A 27,525-nucleotide genomic window follows, 5' to 3' on the forward strand; every position below is an offset into this window, starting at 1 on the left:
CACACAATTACATGAGAACTATTAGTTTGTTTTCTGTTTGAAGACCACACTCTGAGATGTTCAGGGATTATTCCTGACTCTGCACATAGGAATAACTCCTGGCAGTACTCAGGGTACCATATGGGATGTTAGGGATTGAACTGGGTTGGCTATGTGCAAGGTAGGACTGTGTGCCCTGCTGTTGCCCCATCTCTCAGATTCAGTCCTACAAAAGATCTGAAGTCAGATGGGTCCCAATAAAGTAGAGAGGAAGAAATGAGAAAAGTCAGGGGCCTCTGTGATAACTTCCAATGGGGAATATCAGGGAAGAATTAACGTAAATTGTTCAAATTCTACTTGCAACTGACTGTGGCCAGAGTTTGAGATTAGTGAGATCTGCCACCTGTAAATCTTACTGTTCTACCTCTGCATTAGCTCACAGAGACCCCATGGCACCTTGTGACACCCTGTCCCATCCAGTCCATGTAACCATAGAATTGTGATCCGCACATAAAGCATCCTTTCTGCCCTTATATATCCATTATTCTCCTCAATAAACTTTGTCATATGACTACGAGTCTATGACCCATGTGGGTGGCTTTGTCTCGGCCTGTTGCACACGTGAATCTTTGGGTGTTCATTGTTCTAGGTGCTGGAGAGCTGCTCATGTTCCCAGGGTCCAGTAGCTAAAGGCTGGCTATAGTAAATCCCTTGAATACCTAAATACACGGAATACCATGCTATGGCATAGCATGGACAGAGGAAGAAAGAATAAAAGGGCGATGAACAAGGTCCAGAACAATAGGATAGCAGGTAAGTAGCTTCCCTTGCTCAAGATCCATCCAGATTTGATCCCTGGCACTCAGTAGGGTCCCTCAAGCACCACCAGTAGTGATTTCTTAACGTAGAGCTAAGAGTAAGCCCTGAGAATGGTGTAGTGTGGCTCAACGTTCCCGACTCCTGCAAAAAAAAAAGAAAGAGGAAACATCGGTGGAAAATTAATTCTCTAGGGGAGAGACAGAGAGATGAGGGACCTGCCATGTTGTGTGGAATATTCTAGCAGCAGGAATGAGTAAAGGACCCAGGGCGCAACAGATGCTGGGGTGTGTTTGGGCTCCATTCAGCATCAGTAGGGGAGGAGCTGAAGGGAGCAAAGGGAAAAACAGCTACAAACCGGCTTCTGCGAATTTTCCAACAAAAACAGCTTCCGACTTTGCTGAGCAGCCTGGGTGCAGAAGAACAAGAGCAAGAACAAAGACAAGGACAAGAATTCCTATTCTGAACCTTCAGTGCAGACGGCTCATACAGCAGTGTCATTGGGCTGACTTTCCAGACCAGGAAAACAAGATGAGGGTTGTCTTCAAATCCCAGAGGGAAGCTATGAACAGACTGGCCACAGGGAGTTCTGAGATTGGGCTAAGTCTGTGACAAGACCCTGCTAACTTCTCTGTGGGGAGCAGAGAGGAGGTTGAAGAGGAAGAAAAGAGGATGGATCAGGTGAGGAGCTATTTCTATCCTAAGTAAGAGGACAGTGGAGATGGTGAGAGTGGAGCCAGGGTCACAGAGACAGTTGGCCAGAGTTGAGGTGCTGTGCAGGGTGAGAGGAGATGCTGACACATTGGATGTGTAAGGAGAAGAAAAGGAAGGGGAGTGATGCTTGTCTTCAGTGATTCAAGCAATTCAGAAAATACAAAGAAGGAACATTTTAATATCCTCTGAAGCTCATCCTTCCTGAGAGACTGACCAGTCAGGGACACTTATGAGATATCCTCTCTACATCTGCATCCTGATAAAACAAACAGGCTCTTCTAGTTGCAGAAAACAAAGATCCACTCAAGCTAATTTAGGTAATGGAGATTTTGCTATGAGGAATCTTAGAATTGTAAGCCAGTCAGACTTACAGGACACTAGGAGCATGTGTGTTGACCTAAAAATTCAGGAGAAAATGGAGATGACAAAGTATATTTACTGGGGACCAAGGAATCACAGTTGCAACTCAGGGTCCCAGATTCTAGCAGGAAACCTAAATTATGCCCCATGAAGGGACAAAATTAGGAGGTTTTGATGGGAGGAAAAGAGGAAGATGAGGAAAGTGGTGAAAGAAAAGAGTTGAAATTTGAATTGTTTTTGGTTTTGCATAACAGGTTACCAATTCTCTAGAAGAGAAAACGGACTGACTATCTTTCAACTTAAAAGGCGTGATTACTAGTTCTCAGACCATTGTTGTTTGATGGTTTCTTAAAGCAATTACTACTTTTCAAAAAGAAAAGCAATGCAATTTCTCTATAATGACTCCCTGACTATATATTTAAAGTAGCTTCATGGATGTCAAACTTTGCATGCAATTAACTCTCTTTCCTCTGCAGTGCTCACTGTGGATGCTCTTCACTCTACTCTGCCTGCTCTAGTCTTCTCTCTGTGTCTGTCTCTTTCTGGTCTGTGGGCCACACCTGGCAGTGATTGCAGACCACTCACTCTCCACTCGGTATTCCAGAATCACTCCTGGCAGTTCTCGGAGGACCACGTGGTACCAGGGATTGGTCCTGGGCCCCCAACATGTGAGGTACGTACTCCAGCATTTAGAGATCTTTCTCCAGACCCTCCTTTCTCTTCTGACTGTCTGGTCTTGTCCTGCACACAACACTAGGATTGCTCCCAACCTTGTATTACTCACTAATTCACATAACTAACAAGAATGAGCTAACATCACTTAGTGCAGATCCCATTTTCTGGGGTACTAAATGGGATTCAGTAAATTAATGAGTGATTCATCTTGTGTACAGAGGGAGGCTTTTCAGGGAGGCTGCTTCCTACTATAGGTAGAACAGTGAGTGTTGGCTATTTTCTTACCAAGGAAACAAGTGAAGTAGTCAGATAAGAAGAGAGGGAGAGAAGAGAGTCTAGACAATTTCCTAAAGACAAAGAAGACATGGTATAGTTATCTCAGAAACAGGGACTGTGAATTTATAAGAATTATTGCTGACAGTCCATTTGAAGAGTATGGTCATAAATTGAAAAATAGTATTTTTAAGATATTCTAAAATGAATGATAGTATCTTTTTTTGTTTTGTTTGTTTGTTTGGGGGGCACACCTGGCAATGCTCAGCACTTATTCCTGACTCTGTGCTTAGGGATCACTCCTGCAGACATTGAGGACCATATGGGGTGCTGGGGATTGAACCCCCATCTGCTGTGTGCAAGGCGAGTGCTCTTCCTGCTGTATTATTGCTCTTACCCCAAATGGTAGTGGTCTTTCTCCAGCTATGTTTAGTTGCTCATTTGAGGTGTGAGGTGTAGAAAATGACAGATTTTTCTTCCAATTTCAAACCAAGTTTTATAAAGTTGTTCATAAATACAGTTGTTTCCGGCATTTAGGGATTTTATGTTCCAACACCAATCGCACCATCAGTGTGACCTTCCCTCTACCAATGTCCGCAGTTTCCCACTTTCTCCTCAAGCCTCCCCCCTTAGCAGGCACAATAATCTATTTGAAATTGCTTGTTACAATAAAATGGCAAATGAAATTAATCAGAAAATAAAGTCAATAAATAATCATTGTTATATCTCACAATGGTGTTATTAAAGTTCACTGAGGATTTACTGAGCTGGTTGGTGCCGGTTGAACCTTCCGTTATTGTTGTTGCTTATTGAGCTTTATGGGTTTCTATGCAACTTTCCCATCAAAGTTGCTGTGCTCCTTCTGGGTTGTTAATCCTGTGTATTGTAGAAGGGGTGTTGCGAGGCTACATATCTGGCCATGTGCTTCAGGAGCTGTGGAGTTGGACCTTTTATATGTTGAAAGAGGTTGGATATGGTGGCTGCCAGGTCTCTCTGGAAAGGAGGGGAATCGGCCCTCCCACATTATAAGAAGGCTTCAGAGTTTTCAGTCTGAGGTCATCTACCTAGAATGGTTTGATGGATTGCTGTCTTTTTTGAGCTTTGTTGTGGTGCTCAGGAAGTGATTGTTAAAGCAGTAGAGCCAGGTAAGAGTGACAAAGTATATAGTGATTGACTGCAAACTCTAAAGGAATAGGGAGGAAAATGAGGAATGAACAAAGGGATGGGCAGTGAAGATACTGGGGAGTCTCCTGGATGTGGAGGAGATGAATGAGTCAAGTTTCAGGAGTAGGGAGTCAGAGAGATTGGAAAGCATGGCCAAAGAGTGGGATTCTGTAAACTCTGATTTTTATGGTTGATGAGAATACAGGGTGTGACCAGGGCAACAAGAAGAACAGACTGCAGAGGAGACCAAAGAGTTTGAGAAAGATTTAGGATGCTGAATAGCCACCCCCAGCCTGCTCCCTGCCCATTCTCACCTGGTCTTACTTATCCTGTCCTTGGTGTGGTTCCTCCCACCTTGCGGCTTGTTGCCCCCTGTATATTTATATCTGTGTGTGATTTCCGTGGCTAGGTTGTAAAAGGAATGTAGCCTTTGCCTTACTGTCTCCTGGGGGAGTCAGCTACCCTGTTGTGAAGACACTCATGGGACCTTGTGAAGAAGTTCAACTGGCCCCAACCTGTCAGCCTTGTTTGTGAGTCTCCTCAAAAGCCTGCCCACTTGTGCCATTCCATCCTGAAATTCAGCTGATGCAGCAGCCTAGCCGACTTTCTGCAGCCTTGCCTGACACTTTGCCTGAACTATGGCTTCCCAAGTTCCTGACCCGCAGGAAATGTGTGAGATAGGTACTTGCTGTTTTAAGTTTGGAGTCATTGTTCTACAAGAGGTCAGTAGCACAGGACCCGAGAAGCTAGGTTATTCCCTGAGACTTCAGCATGGATGTTGATTGAAGTTGCAAAGAAGAGTGAGGTACAAAGAAGAGTGGAGAGAGGCCGAGGGGCTCTAAAGTCTCTAGTGAAGGAGAGATAGTAGCTGGGAGGCTTCAGAAGAATAGTGGGTGCAGGCTGGAGCGATAGTATAGTCTGTAGGGCACTTGCCTTCACGGGCTGACCCAGGTTTGATCCCTGTCATCCCCTATAATCCTCCGAGCCTCACCAGGAGTGATGCCTGAGCACATAGCCAGGAGTAAGCCCTGAGCATCACTGGGTGTGGTCCCAAACAATAATAATAACAACAACAACAATAATAATAACAATAACAACAACAACAATAATAATAACAGGCAATATAGTTTAGTGACAGAACTTTCAAGAGGAGTAAGTACAGAAAAGGAAGGATAAGTAGTTTCCCCCAAAATAAAACAAGAAGAGCACAGAGGTCTCCATTTCCAAATGTGCAACACGTGGGGCAGAGCAGGAAGAACAAAGAACACTGTCTGAAAAGGAGGCAGAACCCAGTGTTCTTGAAAACACCAATGTGACCTGAATTTCTGAAGAAAGGACTGCAGTGGACAATGATTTTCAGATCCCGGGGGTGACTGTGAGGTAGAGTGGGAAACCATCACATTCAGCGATTTTCTTGAGACTGTAACCTTGAGATCATTGTAAGGCAGCAGTAGGTGTTGAATTCTGCAAACGTTTTGTATACTGAAGATCTGTCATGATTCTTCTCCTTTATCCTGTTTATGTAGCATTCATGACACATTCCAAACATAGACCTTACATTCTTGGAATAACATCAACTGTTTTCATTTTAGATTTTGGACTACAAAGTGAGGTCCAGTTCTTTGAGCTCTTTCCCGGTCCTGGAATAACAAACTTCAGGTACCTCAGTGAGTTACCTTTCCCTCCCACCCCTTCCCATTCTACCCTTTCTTTGGGCTGATAATTTCACTGAATGTAGAATTTTGAGTTGGAATCCCTTCTTCATCGGGGATTACTTGGTTTGTTTAGGGATCATACTGAGCTGTGCTCAGGGATTCTTGGCAGTGCTCAGGAGACCATGTGTGCTGCTATCTTGATCGAATCAAGATCCACTGCATGCAAGGTGAATGCCTTAACCCCTGTTCTATCTCCAGCTCATGAATGATCTTTTATCCTTATTGAATTTGCTTTGCTGGGTTACGTTGTCTTTTGGATTTGGTGAATTTTAATTGCATGGCTATGTTTGGTAGTGAGATTGTCTTTTTAGTTTTACTTTCCTTTAATATTCTTGTTCCTGCACAGCAGAGCCTGGCAAGCTCCCTGTGGCATATTCGATATGCCAAAAACAGTAACAGTAATAGGTCTCATTACTCTGACCCTGAAAGAGCCTCCAATAAGGCACTGTTGGGAGGGACGAGTAAGGAGAGGCTGCTAAAATTCAGGGCTGGGACGAATGAAGACGTTACTGGTGCCCACTTGAGCAAATCGATGAACAACGGGATGACAGTGATACAGTGATAGAGTGATACTATTTTTGTTAGCTTCTAGTAAAAAAAATTGCACTTGCCTCCTAACTTGAGTTTGGGGATGTTTCCTCTTTTCTGTTCTCTAGAGGAGTTTACATAATCTTGGTATTTTTCTTGCTTGAGTATTAATTAATATTTGCCAGTGAAACTATCTGGGATTGGAGTTTACTTTGTAGAAAGACTTATTTTATTTATTTATTAATTTTTGAGTTTGGGGATGCACCCAGTCAGGGGTTATTCCTGGCTCTGCACTCAATAATTACTCCTGGCAGTGCTCAGGGAGCAATATGGAGTGCCAGGACTTGAACCTGAGTTGGCCATGTGCAAAGCAAGTGCCTTACACCCTGTGCTATCTCTCCAGCCCATAATTCCTTGAAGGTTTAAATAATAAATTTAAATTCAATTTCTACTTATTCCTTTTATAAAAATTTCCCCAACTTAGTATTTTTCTTATTTTATTTTATTTTATGTAAAGGAGAAGTTGGTGCTACATTTGGCTTGTTCAGGGTTTACTCCTGGCTCTGTGTCAGGAATCACCCCTAAGCACAGATAATGTGCAGTGCTGAGGATCAAACTGGGGTTGACCGCATGCCTTATCTTCTGTACTTTCTTTGGCCCCTTCTTTTGGTAATTTTTCTTTCTTTAGACTCTCTCTCTATTCATGTAAATGTTCAATTTTCTTCAAGATATGAAGTTGTTACCTTGATATCAAGATATCAAGTTGATGTCAATGATTTATTTCTATAATCCTATAAAGATTATAAAGATAACAGGGACCTGTAACAATGTGCTTTTTAAAAATTCTAAGAAATTGGATATTTTCCTAGGGAATTAAAATGTTTATTAGTGTTATCACTGAAAAGTCTTTTGATTTTGATCCTTCGTATGTATGTGTGGTTTTTATGGCAATAATTTCTGCTCTTATACTTATGAATTCCTTTATATTATACATTGCAATATGTTAAACACAGCAATACCAAATGTGAGCCAACATCCGACTTCTAGATATGCCTGCAAGAAGTAAAAGCATGTGCACACCGAAATTTGCCCCTAAATGTTCACAGCAGCGTTATTTGTAGTAGTCAAAAAGTGGGAACAAACGGAAATGCACCAACTGATCAATGGAACAACAAACTGTGCTTTCTTCCTACTGTGCGAGGCCATTTGGGCCACCAACACACAGTCCCAGACAAGGCGTGAGTGACAGCAGTGTGTGGCTTCACAGTTCCAAAGGCTGGAAGCCATGATGGCGATCAGGCAGGTTGGAGTGAGGCCTCTCTCCTCACTTAGGTCACTTGGCTCTTTCCTCACATGAATTTTTCTGCTTAGGCTCACCCCAGGGTTCTCCTGATTTTTTTCCTTTCATTTTCTGGGTCACACCTGGTGGTGGTGCTAGGTGCTATACCTAGCAGGATGCTCAGGGGACCATGCAGTTTCGGGAGTTGAACCTGGGCCTCCCACATGCCAAGAAAACACTCAGTCATTTGACCTCATCCCGTTCCCTTTTTGGTTTGTTTGTTTTGAGTTTGGGAGCCAGTGCTCAGGGTTTACTCCTGACTCTGTGCACAGAAACCATACAGGGTACCAAGGATTGAACCCAGGTCAGCTGTGTGCAAGACAAGCACCCTTCACACTGTAGCCCTAGCCATTGTGCTATCTCTCTGGCCCTGAGCTCATCCTGTTCTTAATAGCACACCAGTTCCCTTGGATCCCCCCCCCCCCCATCTTAATTCCCTAAAGAATTTGTCTCACTGGGGTAAGAATTAAGTCTATAACAATATTCTTGTATGTTTATTAGTGATATTTGTTGTAGAGAAATTCATTGTGTGAATATACCATACTTTATCTCCACCACTCTTGATGGGCATTTAAATGGTTTTTTGCCTGATGTTTTTTCTTCTTCTCTTTGAGGCTGTTTATGTTGCAATGATTAATGGTTGCACACACTTAGGAAGGTGCTGGCCCAGGCTTGCCTATCTGATTAGGATGCTCACTGCAACGATCACTAGGGCTCACATGCTTTAGATCATGGGAGATCATATGTTCTGCTAAGGCCTGAGTCAGGGGGTGGAGGGGATTCCAGACAGTAGTGCTGTGATATCACACTTGGTACATGTGGGTGGCATGAGGAATTCAGTGCCTGCAAGGCAGGTACTTTAGTCAATGAACCTTTACCAGACCCTCAGTTTAAGGTTTTTATAAGGAGTACTTCTGTGAAGATTTTATTCCTCAGGTGAATATTAATTATTTATTTTTCTCCTTCCTTCCTTCCTTCCTTCCTTCCTTCCTTCCTTCCTTCCTTCCTTCCTTCCTTCCTTCCTTCCTTCCTCTCCCTCTTTTCTCTCTCTCCCTTCCTTCCTTCCTTCCTTCCTTCCTTCCTTCCTTCCTTCCTTCCTTCCTTCTTTCTTTCTTTTTTTCTTTTGACACACCTAGTGGTGCCCAAGACTTCCTCTTGTCTCTGAGCTCAGGGATCACTTCTGGTGGTGCTCAGGGTACCATATGGGGTGCCAGTGATTGGACCTGGGTCCACTGCAAGCAGGGCTGATACACTATCCACTATACTATTGCTCTGATCCAACATTGAATATTTCCTGTATACCTAAGAATTTCTGGGTTCATTGATTATCCTTATTTTTCAACTTTATAAGATACTGACAATTTCCACACAGATGAACATATACTCTTACCAGCAGTTGCTGAGAATTTATAGGTTGGTTGGTTTGCATATTTGTTAATCCTTGTTTTTTTTCTGAAAAACAAAACAAAACAAAACTATTTAGTCAATTCTAAATAAATTGACTAGTATGAAATCTTAGGATTTAATTTGAGTTTCCTTCATGACTAATGACTGAACATTTCTTATGTATTTATTGGCCACTGGATATAAATTCTTGTGAAATGCTTGTTTGTTTTATGTCAGTTTGCTATAAATTTGTAGGGACTTAAAATGTATTCAGACCACATGAATACAGCCTCTGTTATTTCAAATGTCTTCTTACCTATGTGGTTTGCTATTTTTCTCTCAACTAGTAAACTCCAACTCTTTGTATACTCCAGTTTATCATTTTATTTATATAAAGTGACCATTATTTTTGGTCCTGTTTTTTAAATTTTTTGCATACTAAAGACGGCAAAGATTTCTCTTATCCTTCCCTTAAAAAACTTTTTCCCCCCATTCACATGTTTTCCTTGATGTAATTTATGGAATATGGTCAAATGTAGAAATCTTTAAATATTATCTATTAAATTTTGGTATAAAAACACATACAATTAACCTCTTAGTAACTTTTTGTTTTGTTTTGTCTTGCTGCTGGAGCAATAGCACAGTGGGTAGGGCGTTTGCCTTACATGCGGCCAACCTGGCCGACCTGAGTTCCATTCCTCCGCCCCTCTCAGAGAGCCCGGCAAGCTACTGAGAGTATCTCGCCCGCAAGACAGAGCCTGGCAAGCTCCCTGTGGCATATTTGATATGCCAAACACAGTAACAACAAGTCTCACAATGTTACTGGGCCCCCTTGAGCAAGTTGATGAACAAAGGGAGGATAGTGACAGTGACAGTGACAGTTTTTTGGATCATACCGGTGGTGCTCAGGGCTTACTCTTGGCTCTGTACTCAGTAATCACTTCTGGCAGGGCTTGGGGAAGCATACACAATGCCAGAGATTAAACTTGGGTTCAAATTGTGCAAGGTAAGTACCTTACCTGTGTACTATAGCTCAGGCCCCCTTAGTAACATTTAAGTGTGCAAGTTGGCAGTGTGAAGAGTTTTCACATTGTTGAGTGACAGTTCAGATTTAATTAGAAATTTTCATACCAAACTGAAACTGGGGGCTGGAGCAATAGCATAGCGGGTAGGGCGTTTGCCTTGTACGCGGCCAACCTGAGTTCAATTCCCAGCATACCATATGGTACCCCAGCACCGCCAGGAGTAATTCCTGAGTGCAGAGCCAGGAATAACGCCTGTGCATTGCCGGGTGTGACCCAAAAAGCAAAAAACAACAACAACAAAAAAAACAAAAAACTGAAACTACATCCCTGAAATCCCTCCCCCTCCTCAAACCCCTGGCCCTTGCGGTTCTATAAGAATTTATTTTTGAGGGGCTGGAGCAATAGCACAGGGGGTAGGGCGTTTGTCTTGTATGCAGCTGACCTGGTTCTGATTCCCAGCATCCCATATGGTCCCCCGAGCACCGCCAGGAGTAATTCCTGAGTGCAGAACCAGGAGTAATCATTGTGCATTGCCAGGTGTGACCCAAAAAGAAAAAAAAAATAATTAATTTTTGAGCCAGGAGTAGCCCCTAAGCACTCTGGATGTGAACCGAAGCCCCCACAAAATGTTATAATATTAGTTATCTTTATTTTTTGAAAAGAATTCCTTTTTTAAAATAGCAAAATACAATTCTAATTTGCGTGTATATTTATTTTCTGCTCCCGTTTTGTTTTGTGACCACACCTTTAGGGTTTTGATGTATAGTTACTGTCCCTGCACCACCACTAAAGTGCCCATGACCTTCCATCACTGCCCTCTGTCAGTTCTAGTCCTTGTCCTCCCCGTCACCCCACACTGCCGTGAGGTGGGTGTTGAGAGGGGTTGTGGTGGGGGGATGCGCTGGCCGAGCTCTCTGGGTTTATCGGTGTCACCAGTCCAAGTGTTGCTTTCTAATAGCTGCTCTCAGTTCTGGTGCATCTGGTGCCCATGCTGCCTGAAGCTTGCATCAAATAGGGCTCACGGTTGCCCAGACCCAGTGCAGGGAAACGCCTCTTCACACTGAGCTCGCTGAACTGCACATATGCCATCAAACTCCAGTCACCTTCAGGGGTGTGTGTGTGTGTGTGTGTGTGTGTGTGTGTGTGTGTGTGTGTGTGTGTGTGTGCCTGTTCCTGTGTCTGTGTCTGTATGTGTGTGTGTGAGTGTCTGTGTCTGTGTGTGCCTGTGTGTCTCTGTGTGTCTGTGTGGTGGTGGTCAGGGCTTTGACAGTCTCTGTCCTGGACCAGGGTCAAGAACCTCAGGGTGGTGGGTGTTCCCAGCTCAGCCTGGTCCACAGGCTCGGATGCATGTGTTCTGCCCCCGCAGAGCCAGCCCTTGAACTCTGCTCCGCAGCGTCTGCCTGGCCGTGCTCCCAGCCGCAGCCTCCTTCCCTCTCCAAGTCACGACATTTCAGGCTCTTATTTACAGCTCCTCCTGCTCCCAAGGTCCCCCAACTCTGCTCCCTGGGAGGTCCTGGCTCCCTCAGACATCTGCCGCTTTATCACTTCTCATGGCCCCTCTTTTACTTCCTTCATCGTTTCCTTGGCAAAGCGAGAGTCCTGGTCTCTATAGTTCTGTTCCTCATCTTGATGAGATTTTTAAAAATTTGTTTTAGTTCCCACCTTTGACATTCTGTAACTGCTGATTTGGGTGGGGAGGTTCGGGGGAGAGGGGCACACTCAGCGGTGCTCAGGGCTTACTCCTGGCTCTGTGCTCAGGGATCACTCTTGGTGTTGCTCAGGGCACCAGATGCGGTGCCAGGGATTGAACCAGGGTGAGCCATGTGTAAAGCAAATGCTATACTACCTTTATGGCCCTTATAACTGTTGTTTTTTTTTCCTCTTTTTTTCTTCCTGCATTCTATACTCCTATCTAAAGTCTCTTTGCCTTTGCCTAAAGAAGACCTTTTTTGATTTTCTTTGAATAAATTCTGCTGCTGATAAAGTCTTTTATTGTTTATTTAAAAATATTTTAAAAATGTTAATTAGCAAAAATGTATAGTCGAAGTGACATCTGCACTTGTTTGTTCATTGCAGCACTCTTTACAATAGCCAGAAACTGGAAGAAACCTGAATGCCCAAGAACAGATGACTGGTTAAAGAAACTTTGGTACATCTACACAATGGAGTACTATGTAGCTGTTAGAAAAGATGAAGTCATGAAATTTACATACAAGTGGTACAATATGGAAAGTATCATGCTAAGCGAAATGAGTCAGAAAGAGAGGGATAGACATAGAAAGATTGCATTCATCTGGGGGATATAAAGTAACAAAGTATGAGATTAATACCCAAGAATAGCTGAGATCAGCACCAGGAGGATTACTCCATAACTTAGAGGCCAGCCGGGTATCCTAGAGGAAAGGGCAGTTCAGATAGAGAAGGGAGCACCAAATAAAGGATGTTTGGAGGATCCCCCCAGGAGGGGAGATGCATGTCGAAAGTAGACTATGGACTGAACATGTTTGCCACTCAATGCCTCTTTTGCAGACCACAACACCCAAAAGGAGAGAGAGAACACAGGGGATTGCCCTGCCACAGAGACAGGGGGGGTGGGGGGATGGGGGTGGGAGGGATATTATCCATGGTGGTGGAAAATGGGCACTGGTGGAGGGATGGGTATCTGATCATTGTATAATTGAAACCAAAGCACAAAAAATTGTAAATCTACAACTGTAAAAAAAAATAAAATAAAATAAAGGGAAAAAATGTTAATTAGGGGAAGGCCAATTTGAACTAAACAAATTTAGAAATGTTGAGTATTTAAATGCAATTATAAAACATTCCTTGCCCACAAAAAATAAATAATTAAAAATACTCTCATGTCAAGTCTTTTATTGTTTATTTAAAAATATTTTAATGTCACCTTCAGTGTTGAAGGGAATAGTATTTTAGCACTCTGATGGGATTATCATACTGTATCTTAGACATCACTATTTGTTTGAAACTCTATGTCATTCTATTGCTACTTTGAAAGGAAGCTGCTTCCCATTCTTCTAAGAATTTCTTTGTGTCCACATTTCAATTTATACAGTTTTCATCTTTATTTTTTTTCCCAGGGGGGATATACTCAACTGTGCTCATGACTTATTCCTGGTTCTGAGCTTAGGGATCACTTCTGGCAGTGAGACCAGCCATGGTGCTTGGGATTGAATCAGGGTCAGATGTATGAAAGGCCAGAACCTTAAACCCTATACTATCTATCTTCCTGGCCTGATTTTTGTTTTGAAATTCTCTTTAGGTTACATAAGAAACACCTATGTCTTGATGTGTTTAATAAAGTTGGGAAATTCTGTTAACATTATTTCTTCATATATTGTTTCTGCATCATTTCTCTCTCCTTTATAACAGGGCTGTAATCACATATGCATTAGGCCTTCTTAATATATTAAAATAAAAGTATTACTTGTTTTTACTTCTATATTTTATTCAATCTTTGAGTCATGAACATTTCCTCACTTATACTTTAATTTTTTGACACACCAATATTTTATTTATTTTTAAATTTTATTTTAATGTAGACAAAAGTCGTACTGTTGATACAATTCTAGAGTTAAAATTGATTAGATAACAAAGCTCTAATATTAAAATCAATAAGTATCACTGTCACTGTCCTCCCATTGTTCATCGATTTGCTCAAGCGGGCCCAGTAATATTGTGAGACTTGTTACTGTGTTTGGCAAATGCCCTACCCACTGTGCTATTGCTCAAAACAGTTAATTCTTATGTGAAAATAGTTATATCTCACCACGGGGCTGTTATGTCCTTGTCTAAGAATTTACTATACTGTTTGTTGCTAGTTGAGTCTTCTGTGTTATTGTTTTGTTTGTTGAGTTTCATTGGCTTCTATGTTATTTTTCCATCTAATTTGGTGTGCTCCCACTGGAATGTCAGTATTGAGGAAATAGGAGGTGTTTCATGACTGAATATGTGGCCAGGTGGTCCATTGACTTCAGAATCTATGGTCTGGGCTATTAGTGAAGTGTTGGAGTTGAGCCTTGGGGTGGCTGCAGTGATGGGGTGTGGATGCGGCTGCTGGGACTTCAGCAGGGCAGGTACTCAGACCACCATCCTCCTGGGGGAGCCCCAGAGTTTTCAGCTGCAGGGACCGATGTGTCTGTAAATTTTAGCTGCTTGGTTTGCATCTCCTGGGAGATTTAGTCTTAAATCAAAGAGCAGAACTGGTGGGTTAGCCAACATGGCGCTGGCTGTGGGAGGCGGGGTGTGGCTCTCACTTTTATAGTACTTTATTTTCTCCTCAACTTTGTCTGGTCTGCCATTACTTCCACACATTGGGGTTATTGTGTATATATATATATATATATATATATATATATATATAATGTCCATTTTTACTTCTTTGGTTTTGGTTTTTGTTTGGGTCTTGGAGTCACACCTGGAGATGCTCAGGAGTTACTCCTGGCTCTGCACTCAGGAATTACTTCTGGTGGTGCTCAGGGGAACATCTGGGATAGCAGGGATCCAACCTGGATCGACCACATGCAAGGCAAATGCCCTTTCCACTGCATTATCACTCTGGCCCTGATTTCTACTTCTTTGATGAAGAGTTACTGAGCTCGTCATTCAAAAGTAGGTAGATCCTTATCCTAAAATTGACTTTAGAGTTTTCTACGAAGCTGCCAGGAGCCCTTGCCACATGAATAGGACCCTGCAAACAGCTCTCTGCTGACCCCCTAAGAGATCTGTGATTATGGAAGGAAGCTCCAAGGTGAGTATCAGAAAGAACCTGCTTGGAAAGCTGTACCTCCTACCAAACAAGGGGAAGGATAAGCAGGTGGTGTGCCTTGCACTGCAGGCTCTTTGCTCCTGTGTTTGAGTCTTTACTGTTTCAAAGTGGTTGAAGGCTTGATCATATGGCCAGGCAGCAGAGCAATGAAAGAGCAAATTATTGAAGGTATGTCCAATGCTTCAAAAACCCTACAGGAAATTGTGGGGGATCATTAAAGTAGGGCCTGTCAATGCCCATTTTATTTGTACCCGGACTATAATTTATACAGGTGACCCATGATAGTTCCAGCCTAATATTGACTATTACTCCTGACTCTTCCCGAGACAAGGGTCGTGTACTCTTCTATAGGGGGTCACATGGAGAAACACCCCATGCTGGCCAGGGGATAGGCGGGGGAGACTGGGAACAGCTCTGTTAGCATATCTGTGTGAAAGGCAAGGCAAAGCAGGGCAAGCAGCTGGGGATTGGCTGGTTGGAAGAGTTCTGATGGGCTCTGGGCCACAGTCTTGTACTTGCCCTGACGTTTAGGTGGAATGGTGGGTGTGGGGTCATAGGGAAGGTCATGGTATTGGTTTGGCATGCGAAATAAAGAGGGATTTTGATTATGAGCTTCTTTTACTTTATTTTTTAAACTTTATTAAAACGCCTTGATTTACAAAGTTGTTCATAAAACAGCTGTCACAGTTTTCGATATTCTGACACCAGTCCCACCTGAGTGACCTTCACTCCATCATTGTTCCCATTTTCTCAACTACCCGCCAAGCCTGACCTTTTAACAGGCACATAATTTGTTTTATATTACTTGTTACAACCAAATGGTTCAAGGACTTATCAAAAAGACTTCAGTAAAATAATTTTTGTTATCATCATTGCTATATCTCACCTCAGGGTTATTAAGTTTTTGTCTGAGGATTTACTAAGCTGTTCATCACTAGTTGAGCCCTCTATTATTGTTTTGTTGTTGTTGTTGAGTTTGGTTGACTTCTCATCTAATTTGGTGTGCTTCTACTGGAATTTCAGTACTATGGAATCTAGAGGTGTCCAAAAACTTCGAATATTCTTCCCAAAGGTGGACAGGTCTGAGTCTAAAAGAAGAGTAGAAATAGTAGATGAGGGTAATAGAAAGAATCAATGAGTTATATTTTGAGGATTATTACATTAATTCCACAAAGAGATGATATTATCTCTTAGCTCAGTTATACCAGATGCTTGGAAGGGTCAAATCATGCATTACAAGTCCACTCTATTTTGAAGTGTGTGTGTGGTGAGGGGTGGGGTGGGGGAGAGGGTGGTCTGGGAATCAAATTCAGGGCCTCACACATGAAAGTATTTCTCTACCACTGAGTTACAGTCCTGGTCACATGTCTTACTCTTGGCATCTGATAGAATTTCATAGAAACCTGAAAAATAGAGTGACCTTGACCTGACACACATTGGCTAGACAATATAATAATGAATTGGGCTAATTGTCAGTAACTAAAGGAGCCTTTGATAATATGACTATTTATACATATATATTACTGTTAATTTTTAGGTTACATCTACTCTAGGGTGGTTATTGGTACTGTTGGTAAGATTATATTGCTGAGATTCATGGGCCAATGGATTGGGGAGCTTTATAATCCTTCTCACCCTGAAAGATGAAGTTGAAAGCCAAAAGGAAGCCCCTGCCCCTCCCAAAGTCGAAGCCAAACTTTTTGGAGGCTGAGAAAGCAGTGCTAAAAGGTGCCCACAGCCATGAATAGAACATCCACACATCACCCACCTTCCAAAGACCCAAAACACTGTGGCTGAGAAGGCAGCACAAACATCCTCAGAAGAGCCCAGAGGAGAAACAAACTTGAGCACTGTGCCATCATCAGGTTCCCTCTGACCACTGAGAGTCAGCCATGAAGGAGACAGAAGATAACACCTTGTGCTCACAGTGGATGTCAAGGTCAACAAGCACCAGATTACACTGGCCAAGAAGAAGATCGATGACATTGATGTAACCAAGGCCAACACCCTGATGAGACTGATGGAGAGAAGGCATGTGTTCGGCTAGCTCCTGACTATGACACCTTGGGTGTTGCCAACAAAATTGAGATCATCAGAACAGTACATCTGGCTAATTCTAAACACAATTTTTTACATCTTAAAAAAAAAAAAAGATTGTGAGACCAGAGCGATAGTATAGTGGGTAGTTCTTGCCTTGTATGTGCCTGACCCAGATTCAATCCCTGGCATCCTATATGATTCCTCCAGCACCGCCAGGACTAATTCCTGAGGGTAGAGCCAAGATAGCCCCTGACCCTCACTGGGTGTGGCCCTAAAGCAAAACAACAAAACAACACAAAAAGATCCTTCTCCCCCTATTCCACACTGACTTCTTTAAATGTTAACTATTTTCAAGTTGGATTATTGTCAGATATGCTATATGTGTTGAAGAGGGTTGGTCACTTTGTTAGAAGGAAGCCAGTGCCCACCCATGCATGGGTTTATTAAAACAGAAAGTATTTGGCCTTTGACCTGGGTACAAGCATACAGCTTTGAAAAATCTTTGGAAGTTCCCAAAATGATCAGACTGTTCGTGTTTTTTGTGAGACTGTTGTGTTATTTGTTCACTCCTTTGTTTATGCTAATGTTGTAACCCAGAGTGAGCTCTTAGATGAGCATCAGGACTGAGGACTTTTAGGTGTGCTACTTTGAGTCAATAGATCAGCCTGACTTCCCAATCTCACTAGATATATTTTTCAAAAAAAAAAATTTTTTTTTTAGCTTTTTGGGTCACACCTGGCAATGCACAGGAGTTCCTCCTGGCTCTGCACTCAGGAATTACTCCTGGCGGTGCTCAGGGGACAATATGGGATGCTGGGAATTGAACCCGGGTTGGCTGCATGCAAGGCAAATGCCCTACCTGCTATGCTATCGCTCCAGCCCCAAATTTTTCAAAAATTTAGAATCATAACACTTTTGTTGTTGTTGTTGTTTGGGGGGCACACCCAGTGAAGATCAAGGGTTACTTCTTTATTTTTTAAAAATTTTAATTGAATCACTGTGAGATACAGTTACAAAACTTTCATGATCGGGTCTCAGTCATATAATATTCCAACACCCATCCCTTCACCAGTGTAGGTTTCTCACCATCAGTATGCCCTGTGTCCCTCCTGCTACCACTCCCTCGCCTCCCCAACCCCCACCCAGCCTGCCTCTATGGCAGGCACTTTTCTTCTCTCTCTCTCTCTCTCTCTCTCTTTCTCTTTCAGCATTGTGGTTTGCAGTACATGTACCGAGAGGTCAAGGGTTACTCCCTGCTCTGCATTCAGAAATTACTCCTGGCAATGCTTGGGGGATCATATAAGGTGCCAGGAATCAAACCTGGCTCAGCCATGTACAAGGCAAGGGCCTTGCTTGCTGTACTATTGCTCCAACTAAGATAACATTGTTTTTGAGGCAGTGCCAAAAGCTGAACCTACGTCTCAAGCATCCAAGGCATATGCTTTGCCACTATGTCACATACCTGGCTCCATAACTTATTTTTTGTCTTTCTGATTTGTTAAGATCTGAGAAAGGTAAGTTAAAGAGTCTTATTGCAAATTTATTTCTATACTTAGTTCAGTATTCTGTAAATGAATGTTTATGATTTTTATATTTTTGGAGCGATAGCACAGCGGTAGGGCGTTTGCCTTGCAAGTGGCCAACATGGCCGATCCGAGTTCGATTCCTCTGGCCCTCTCGGAGAGCCCAGCAAGCTACCGAGAGTATCTCGCCCGCATGGCAAAGCCTGGCAAGCTACCTGTGACATATTCAATATGCCAAACACAGTAACAATTGTCACAATGGAGACGTTACTGGGCCCGCTCGAGCAAATCGATGAACAGTGGGAGGACAGTGACAGTGACTTTATGTATTCTAATAGTAGTATAATTGTAATGTCTATCAGCTTATTAACTGAACTCTTATAGACCTTTTATTTATACTTGTCTTAAATACTATAGTAATTTGTTTCTATAGTAATTTTTTTTGTTTTGCTTTTGGTGTTTGGGCCACACCTTTCAGTGCTCAGGGTTTACTCTTGGCTGCGCTCAGGAATCACTTCTGGCAGGCTTAGGGGACAATATGGGATGCCAGGGATCGAATCCAGGTCAGCCTCATGCAAAACAAGTGCTCTACCTGTTGTACTATTTCTTCAGTCCCTCTATAGGAACTTTTAACCCATCCACGTAGGTTATTTTGATTGGGTGTAATATATCACTGATTTTCTTTTTTAAAGTGAGTTTTTTAAAGTTTTGTTCCTCCCTGTGATAGTTTTATTTATTTAGTTATTTAGATTTACTTCTTTCGTATTTTGCATTCTCTGGTTTTAGGTTTCTGTGTGGTCTTTTTTTGTTTATTGCTTCTGGCTCCTCGGGAGGTACTCAGACTGCTGCTGCTTCTTTTTTAAATCAATTCTTCATCTTTAGAAATGATATCTTTGACTTCCTCCTAAGAAACATAAGGAAATGGTGATTTAATTAATCTCCTACAAAGCCACAGTGGGATTCGGTCTGGCAATGCTTTACCGAATTCTACACAGAATAACCATTTCCAGGATCTAGCGCAGCCAATGAAAACAGGATGTTGAGCTGATATTTGTACATAGTGGCATCATTCCTAACAGTCAAGAGGTAGGAGAAGACGGCTGGGTCATCAAAATATGTCACATGCAGACTGCAAAACATTCCATCTTAAAAATAGAACAAAGGGGCCTGAGTGATAACAACCGGTAGAACATTTGCCTTGCATGCAACCAGACCAGGTTTGATCCCCAGGACCCCATAGGGTTCTCCGAGCCTGCCAAGAGTGATCTCTGAGAGCAGAGCCAGGAGAAAGCCACTGAGCACTGTCGGATGTGGTCCAAAGAAAAACCAAAACAAAATTTAAAAATGAACAAAGGAGCAGAGAGTTAACAGTGTGTAAGGCACTTGCCTTGCACTCAACTGACCTGGGTTGAATTCCCTGGCACCTCATATGATCCCCAGAACCCCACAAGGAATGATACCTGAGCACAGAGCTAGGAGTAAGTCCCAGACACCAAAACAACAACAACTCCCACTGTCACTGTTCCTATCCTCCTGTTGTTCATCGATTTGCTCAAGCCCAGTAACGTCTCCATTGTGACAATTGTTACTGTGTTTGGCATATCGAATACGTCACGGGTAGCTTGCCGGGCTCTCTGAGAGGGGCGGAGGAATTGAACTCGGGTTGGCCATATTGGCCGCTTGCAAGGCAAATGCCCTACCCACTGTGCTATAGCTCCAACTCAACAAACCCCACTAAAGGAATAAAGTTTAGGGGCCAGCCATGTAGTTTAGCCATGGAGTGCATGCTTCACCTGTGATCCTGAGTTTCACCCTGGGTCCCCTCATCCCCCAAAATGACTACATTTCTGACACCTGCAACAGAATAGGTAATCCTTAGAGCCATAATGTTAAGGGCAATGAGACGGTTACAAAAAGACAAAAACAGTGTAATTTTTCTGATGAGGGTTTCGTGAAGTAGTTAAGTACAGAAACAGAAAATGGTGTGATGGGCTTCATGGGTGGGCTGTGTGGGTGTGTCTGTGTGTGTCTGTGTGTGTTATGGTGAGGGGTAGTGAATGGGGAGCTAATGTGTTTAATGACTAGGTTTTTCAGTCCAGGAAATGAAAAAGTTCTGGAGAAATGATGATGGTTGCACAGTCATGTGAATATACTTAAAGGAGGTTAAATAGTATATTTTACATTATGTATTTTTTACTCTCAATACAAACAAATGATAATCTCTCCTCTATCCTGTCATCTCCTTTTTTAGTAACAATTTGACACTGCAACTCCCACCCACCCCCCACACAATCTATTATCTATAACAACTAACAAAAACAAAAAATCCATTTTGTAGGTCTTTTCATCCCCCACAATAATGATAACAATTACATTTTCCCAGAAAACACAATCCTGACAGTAATACAGGTTTAATTATACATTCAAATAAACCTAATGTTTATTTGAGAATTTACCCCACCAATGACTTTCTTGAACATTTTATTTTATTTTGTAATTAATTTATTTGTTTTGGGAGGACACTCAGCGGTGCTCAGGGCTTGATCCTGGATCTGTGCTCAGCAATCACTCCTGGCAGTGCTCAGGGGCCACGGTGTGGTGCCAGGGATCAAATCCAGGTAGATTAAGAGCAAGGCAAGTGCTTTCTCCACTGTACCAGCTCTCTGGCCCACTAGTGATTTTATACCTCAGATTCTTCCTAAATTCTTAATTTGGTTTCAACTTACGTTTGTTTTTAATCATTTAACGGAGCTATACATTTCCTGACAATAGAACAAATGATACAAAACTGTACTTCTTTTGTTTTGTTTTGGTTTGGTTTTTAGGCCACATCTGGCAGAGCTCAGGGCTTATTCCTGGCTCTGTGCTCAGGGATCATTCCTGGTAGGGCTCGGGTGACCATATGGAGGGGTGTCAGGGATGGAACTTGGGTGAGCTACATGCAAGGGAAACATCCTACCTGCTGTACTATCTCTCCAGCCCCAAAATATTACTTTGTGGGTGATCTCTTTGAAGGAGAACAGCTCCTGATTGTGGAGAGAACCGGGGTGCCCCTTCAGCCCTTGTGGTTCTGTCAAATACCTATGGGTTGTCCTGCCATTAAACTAACAAGCAATCAGTGAGGGCCGCTGTTTCCAGATGGGGACCCAAACTGATGCTTCTTCTTCCTTCTTCCCTCCCCACACACAGGTCCCATGCCTCTCACCTCGTTCTGTCTTTTCTGGTGACATTCTTAAAGGATTTAGAAAGATCAATAATAGACTTTATATGTAATTATAACCCCTCCCCCAAATAGCCAAAATCATACTTAGAAATAAGAAACTGGAAGATTTCTCATGCCAGACACAGTAACAACAAAGTCTCCAATGGAGACGTTACTGGGCCCGCTTGAGCAAATCGACGATCAACGGGAGGGCCTTTATTTACTTTACTTACTTACTTACTAACTTGAAAGTGTAGTATAAAGCAATAGTAAACAAAAGAGCATGGTGCTGGAATCAGAATAGACTCTGATTAAAGGATAAGAGTCTAGTACCCAAAGACAAATACCCAGATCTATGGTCAACTAATTTTTTTTTTAAATGTAGAAGTACTGCTATTTATTCAGCCACTGGCTTAGCTGACTGAATTGGGCATGAACTCCACCTTATGAGAGCAGTTACAAAGTTTTCAGGTTTAAGTCTCGGTCATACAATGAAACACCCGTACCTTCACCAGTGCCCATTCTCCACCACCAAAAACCCCAGTATACCCCTAACCCATACCCTCCCTCTACCTGTGGGGCAGATGATTTCCACATTATTCTCTCCCTACTTTGATCACATTCAATATTTTGACACCAGACCCACCATTATTATTTGAGATTTTACCCCAACACTCAGATCTGCTAAAAAGGCAACCCTAGACAATTTGTTTTCTATTGCTGGTTATGAATAACATATGGTGTCGCGTGACTGCAGTAGTGGCAGCGCAATTTTGGAATTTCAAAGTTTTAACAATGAAATCTGGAGGGATTTCTGCCAAAATCTGCTGGGTTCTGAGATTTGTTCCTGAGTCTCTGGAATTATGGCTGATAAGCAGCTTGTTCAGGAGTCAGAAAGGCCATTCATGGGCAGCGAATCAGGGTCTCATTGGGGTGGGGAGAAAAGGGCCGGCTCCACCCCCATCTCATGAGGCCCCACATGTCTCATCACTGAAGGCCCAAACCTGACTGTCCAATGGCCTCTGGAAGATGGCAGCCACAGAGCCACCTAGGGGAACCAGGTGGAGGGACAGCACCCTTTCACCCCTGGGGCGGCCCGGCGATAGTAACCTACTTCAGGTCCAGACACATTTCTGCCAAAAACCACTGGGTTCCGAGATTTGTCTCTGAGTCTCTGGGATCATGGCCGTTAAGCAGCTTGATCAGGAGCCAGAGAGACCATTTGTGGGTGGCGACTCGGGTTCTCGTAGGGACAGGGAGGAAAGGACTGGCTCCACCCCCATCCTGTGAGCCCCCACGTGTCTTGTCACTGCGTACCCAAACTTGATTGTCCAGTGGCCTCTGGAGGATGGCGGTTACTGGGCCGCCAGGGGGAACAGGCCAAGGCCCAAAACCTATTCCCATCTGGGTTGGCCCAGCGCTGGTAACCTACTGCAGGGACTGGATGCATTTCTGCCAAAAGCTGCTGGTTTTGAGATTTGTTTCTGAGTCTCTGGGATCATGGTCATTAAACGGCTTGATCTGGAGCCAGAGAGGCCGTTCGTGGGTGATGACTCAGGTTCTCGTTGAGATGGGGAGGAAAGGGCCAGCACCACCCCCATCCCAGGAGGCTCTGCGTGTCTCTTCATTGCGAATGCAAACCTGACTGTGCAATGTCTTTTAGATGGTGGAGACCGAGCCACCAAGGGGGAACAGGTGGAGGGACATCACCCTGTCTCCCCTGGGGTGGCCTGGAGACACTAACCTACTGCAGGGTCCGGACACATTACTGCCAAAAGCCGCTGGGTTTCGAGATTTGCTTCTGAGTCTCTGGGATCATGGCCATTAAGCAGCTTGTTCAGGAGCCAGAGAGGCTGTTCATTGGCAGCGACTCGGGGTCTTGTTGGGGTGGGGAGGAAAGGGCCAGCTCTACTCCCATCCCATGTGTCTCGTCACTGCGGGCCCAAACCTGACTGTTCAATGGCCTCTGGCGGATGGTGGCCACCAAGCCACCAGGGGGAACAGGTGGAGGGACAGCACCCTTTCCCCCTTGGTGTGGCCTGGCGACAGTAACCTATAGCAGGGTCTGGACGCATTTCTGCCAAAAGCCACTGGGTTTTGAGATTTGTTTCTGAGTCTCTGGGATTATGGCCATTAAGCAGCTTGATCAGGAGCCAGAGAGGCCATTCGTGGGCAGTGACTCGGGGTCTTGTTGGGGTGGGGAGGAAAGAAACGGACTACCCGCCCATCCTGTGAGGCCCTGCGTGTCTCATCACTGCGGACCCAAACCTGTCCATGGCCTCTGGAGGATGGCGGTCACTGGGCCTCCAGGGGGAACAGGCCAAGGCACAAAACCTATTCCCACCTGGGGTGGCTCAGCGCCAGTAACCTGCTGCAGGAACAGGATGCATTTCTGCCAAAAGCCATTGGGTTCCGAGATTTGTTTATGAGTCTGGGATCATGGCCATTAAGTGGCTTAATCAGGAGCCAGAGAGGCCGCTCGTGGGCGGTGACTTGGGATCTCGTTTGTGTGGGGAGTTAAGGGCCGGCTCCACCCCCATCCTGTGAGGACCCGCATGTCTCATCACTGCGGGCACAAACCTGACTATCCAATGGCCTCTGGAACATGGCATCCACAGAGCCGCCTAGGGGGAGCAGGTGGAGGGACAGCACCCTTTCCCCCCTGGGTTGTCCTGATGAAAGTAACCTACTGTGCAGTCCAGACGCATTTCTGCCAAAAGCTGCTGGGTTTCAAGATTAGTTTCTGAGTCTCAGGGATCATGACCGTTAAGCAGTTTGATCAGGAACCAGAGAGGCCATGCCTCCAATTATATAGCTAAGCGGGAGGTTGTTTGTGGGTGTGTCTCCCACATACCTAACTTTTGGCCATTTACTTTCTTGGTAAACTTTGTCCCAAGTTTTTGGGGTCCGACCAAAGGCACAGCAGCAATTTTGGGGTATCTAGAAGTCTGAAGGCACCATCAGGCTGCTGATGCACTCGCCTCACAGGTACAGATTGACCTGCTGGCGGTACCATACTCCCCAGGTCAACTAATTTTCAAGAACGGAGTTTGGTACATGAAGTGGAGTAAAGATAGTTTCTTCTACAAATGGTTTTGGGAAAACTAGATGATCACATATAAAGACAAGAAGAAGAAGAAGAAGAAGAAGAAGAAGAAGAAGAAGAAGAAGAAGAAGAAGAAGAAGAAGAAGAAGAAGAAGAAGAAGAAGAAGAAGAAGAAGAAAAAGAAGCTAGATCCATAACTCACACCTTACGCAAAAGCCCATTTAAAATGGATCAAAGAGTTTGAGACTGGATCAGAATCCATAAAATATATTGCAGAAAATGCAGGCAGAGTGCTCCAAGACTTGGACCTCAGAGGGATTGTCAAAGATACGATTCCACTGGCAAAGGCAACAGAAACAAAAATAAACAAATGGGACTTCATCCCCTTATCTTTTAATCTCTCTCACACCCCCTTGCCACTCCTCCTCCCTGTCCTCTCCCCTTTGCAGCTAGGAGACAGAGGAGCACAAAGGTTAGCACACCATGTTCCCCATCTGGCCTGAGGTCGCCCTTGCTTCCTGGGTGGCCAAGGCTAGCCTTCCTTCTCCCTCGAGCTCCTACGTCCAGCTGATCAGAGTGCTCAGTGCTGCCGTGAGCCTTTCGATGCCTCCAGCCTTGCCAGCTGCCCTGTGCAGCTCCTAATTCTCTCCGCTGCATCTTTTTCCTTGTAGACAACCTATTTCGTTCCCCGTATGACATCTTGGGACGGTGGGCGAGACCCAATTGCTTCCATCAGCGTCTACATGCAGGATTCATTTGTTCAGGCCAAGGCATGATGAGTTGCATTTTTTATGGCTTTCCCAGACCTTGTGCGTAGATTTTATTGTACTAGGAGTTGGAAATGTAATAAACAAGGAGAAAAAAAAAAAGTTGAAGTCACTAGGCCTGCAGGCTCCAGCCGAACAGTCTTTAGCAGACCCTTGTAAGTCCTCACGCTGGAGAGTATTTGTCCAGCAGAACTGGAACAGTTTAAAGAGGGAGAAGTTGGTGTGGCGGGGCGGGGGGAGGGAGAGAGGTTGGTGGACATGAAAGGAACACAAAGATTTTTCATCTGGCTGTGGGGGAGAGCAGAACCACGGAGGGAACAAGAAAAGAAAGAAGGGATTGAGCATTTTTGCAAACAAATGATAAAACTGCCTTTTAAAGAGGGGCGGGGGGGAGACCCCTTGTCCAAACAAGACTTTTGCCAGGGTAGGAAATCATTTCTGCAATTGTTTACAATGCTCAGACAGCCAGTCCAAAGTCAACACGGCCTGGGAGCGTTGCCCTGGAGCCTCCAGCGCTTTGCCAGCCGCCTGCCAGCTTGGGCTCAGCTATTTCTGGGACTTAGTTCCCTCCCTTGAAAAACAAACTGTGGCCCTCGCCGTCATCCCCGAGAACCCCCTCCCCCTCTGTGTGCAGACTTAATCATGTTTTCCAGGAGACTTGTCCAACTTGGGGCCTGGATGCAGAGTGTCAGGCTTGAGTGAGCCAGCCTGGGGGGGAGGGGGCCTCTCATTCTCCGGGTGCCAAGTTGGAAATTTCCATTGCACTCCAAGATGGCTTCCTGCATGCCCAAGGAAGCCTCTTCTGTCACAGTGCAGGGACCTGGCGTGGAAGGGTCCTGAGACATACGTCACAGCCTGCAGTTTGTTCCTCTAAGCCAGAGCCCAGTTTGCTTTTACTGAAAAGCACCGTTGATTCCTCATAATAACCCTTTATTATCTGGAGCTCACATTCGTGTTGGGAAGACTTTTGCTTCTGCTCTGTCATTCGTGAGCAAGGCATTGTGAATTGCACTGAATGTATTTGCTTCCTGGTTTTATGGTAATAATGCAGTCGAGTGGTTTGGAAATGTTAATGTGAAAATCAAGTTTCCCTCACTCTCTGCCGGCCCCAGTCCACAACCCCCCCCCCTCTGCCCCCGCCTGCCTGCAGATAATCACTCTCATGTGGTTTTTAAAGGTCTGTATTAGCAACTTGGAGTGGTGCAAAGGAGATAGAGTCCTAGGCACCCTAATCCGCTGTATGACACTGTGCATTCCACCTTCCCTCTCTGGACCTCACTGTGAAGGGTGGAGTTCTGAAAGCTAATGTTTATTAGGCTGCCCTGTACTGGTAAGAGAACTAAGTGCCTTCACACCTATATGTTGGGTTAAGCTCATCACAGTTCTACGAGGAAGCATGATTAGCTATAGTTCTTAGTGACCAAGACTAGGCACACAGAAATTTAGTAAACTGTCCAGGTCATAAGTAATTGGGAGGGAAATTTGCATTTTTGGAAGGCAGCAGTCTCGCGTTGTCATGGAAGGCAGTTTAGACCCTGGCACATAGAACTGAAATTCATGAATGGTGTCGGCGGTTCTGAGTGATGGTCTGAGGCAAGAAGCTCACCCAGAGTGGTCCCTCCCAATTGTGGTATCTATGGTCCTGTGTCCAGCGTCTATGAAACGCTGGCCAGGCAGCTCTGAGTCACTCTTCTCCATTTAGACAGGATGGTGGACAGCTGGCCAAGACCAGCCCTGTGTCAACACAGTACTCTCCCTCTCTGTCTTTGGGGCATCGAACTACCTTTAGAAACAACCTTTAGAACAAGATTGGCTTTTTAAAAAATTCATCCAAAGTAGACATTCATATCATTTCAAAAGTCTATTAGTGGGGTTGGAGCAATAGTATAGCGGATAGGGTGCTTGCCTTGCATGTGACCAGCCCAGGTTCTATCCCTGACATACCAGACGGTCCCTCAAGCACTGCCATGAATAATCGCTGAGCTCAGAGTCAGCAGTAACCCCTGAACATCGCTGGGTTGTGGCCCCCAACAAAAAAAATTCTTAATTAAAAAATGTATAGAAAATCTATTAGCATTTGGAGTCTTATAATAAAAAGACATCAATTAACCTCCATTATTTTAAATTAGTGCTCAGCAAACTTTTGCTGTAAAGGGCCAGAGAATAACTTTTCCAGTTTTGTGGCCA

At 44.0% G+C, this 27,525-nt stretch overlaps 1 pseudogene; it reads left to right on the forward strand.

Moving 5' to 3' along the window:
* Positions 1-761: 761 nt before the first annotated feature.
* On the forward strand, positions 762-25,347 carry LOC130036114 (60S ribosomal protein L23a-like; annotated as a pseudogene).
* The last annotated feature ends 2,178 nt before the right edge of the window (positions 25,348-27,525 follow it).

The sequence above is a fragment of the Sorex fumeus genome, unplaced genomic scaffold, assembly GCF_029834395.1.
Source record: "Sorex fumeus unplaced genomic scaffold, SorFum_2.1 ptg000063l, whole genome shotgun sequence".
In the NCBI taxonomy this organism is placed as follows: Eukaryota; Metazoa; Chordata; class Mammalia; order Eulipotyphla; family Soricidae; genus Sorex; species Sorex fumeus.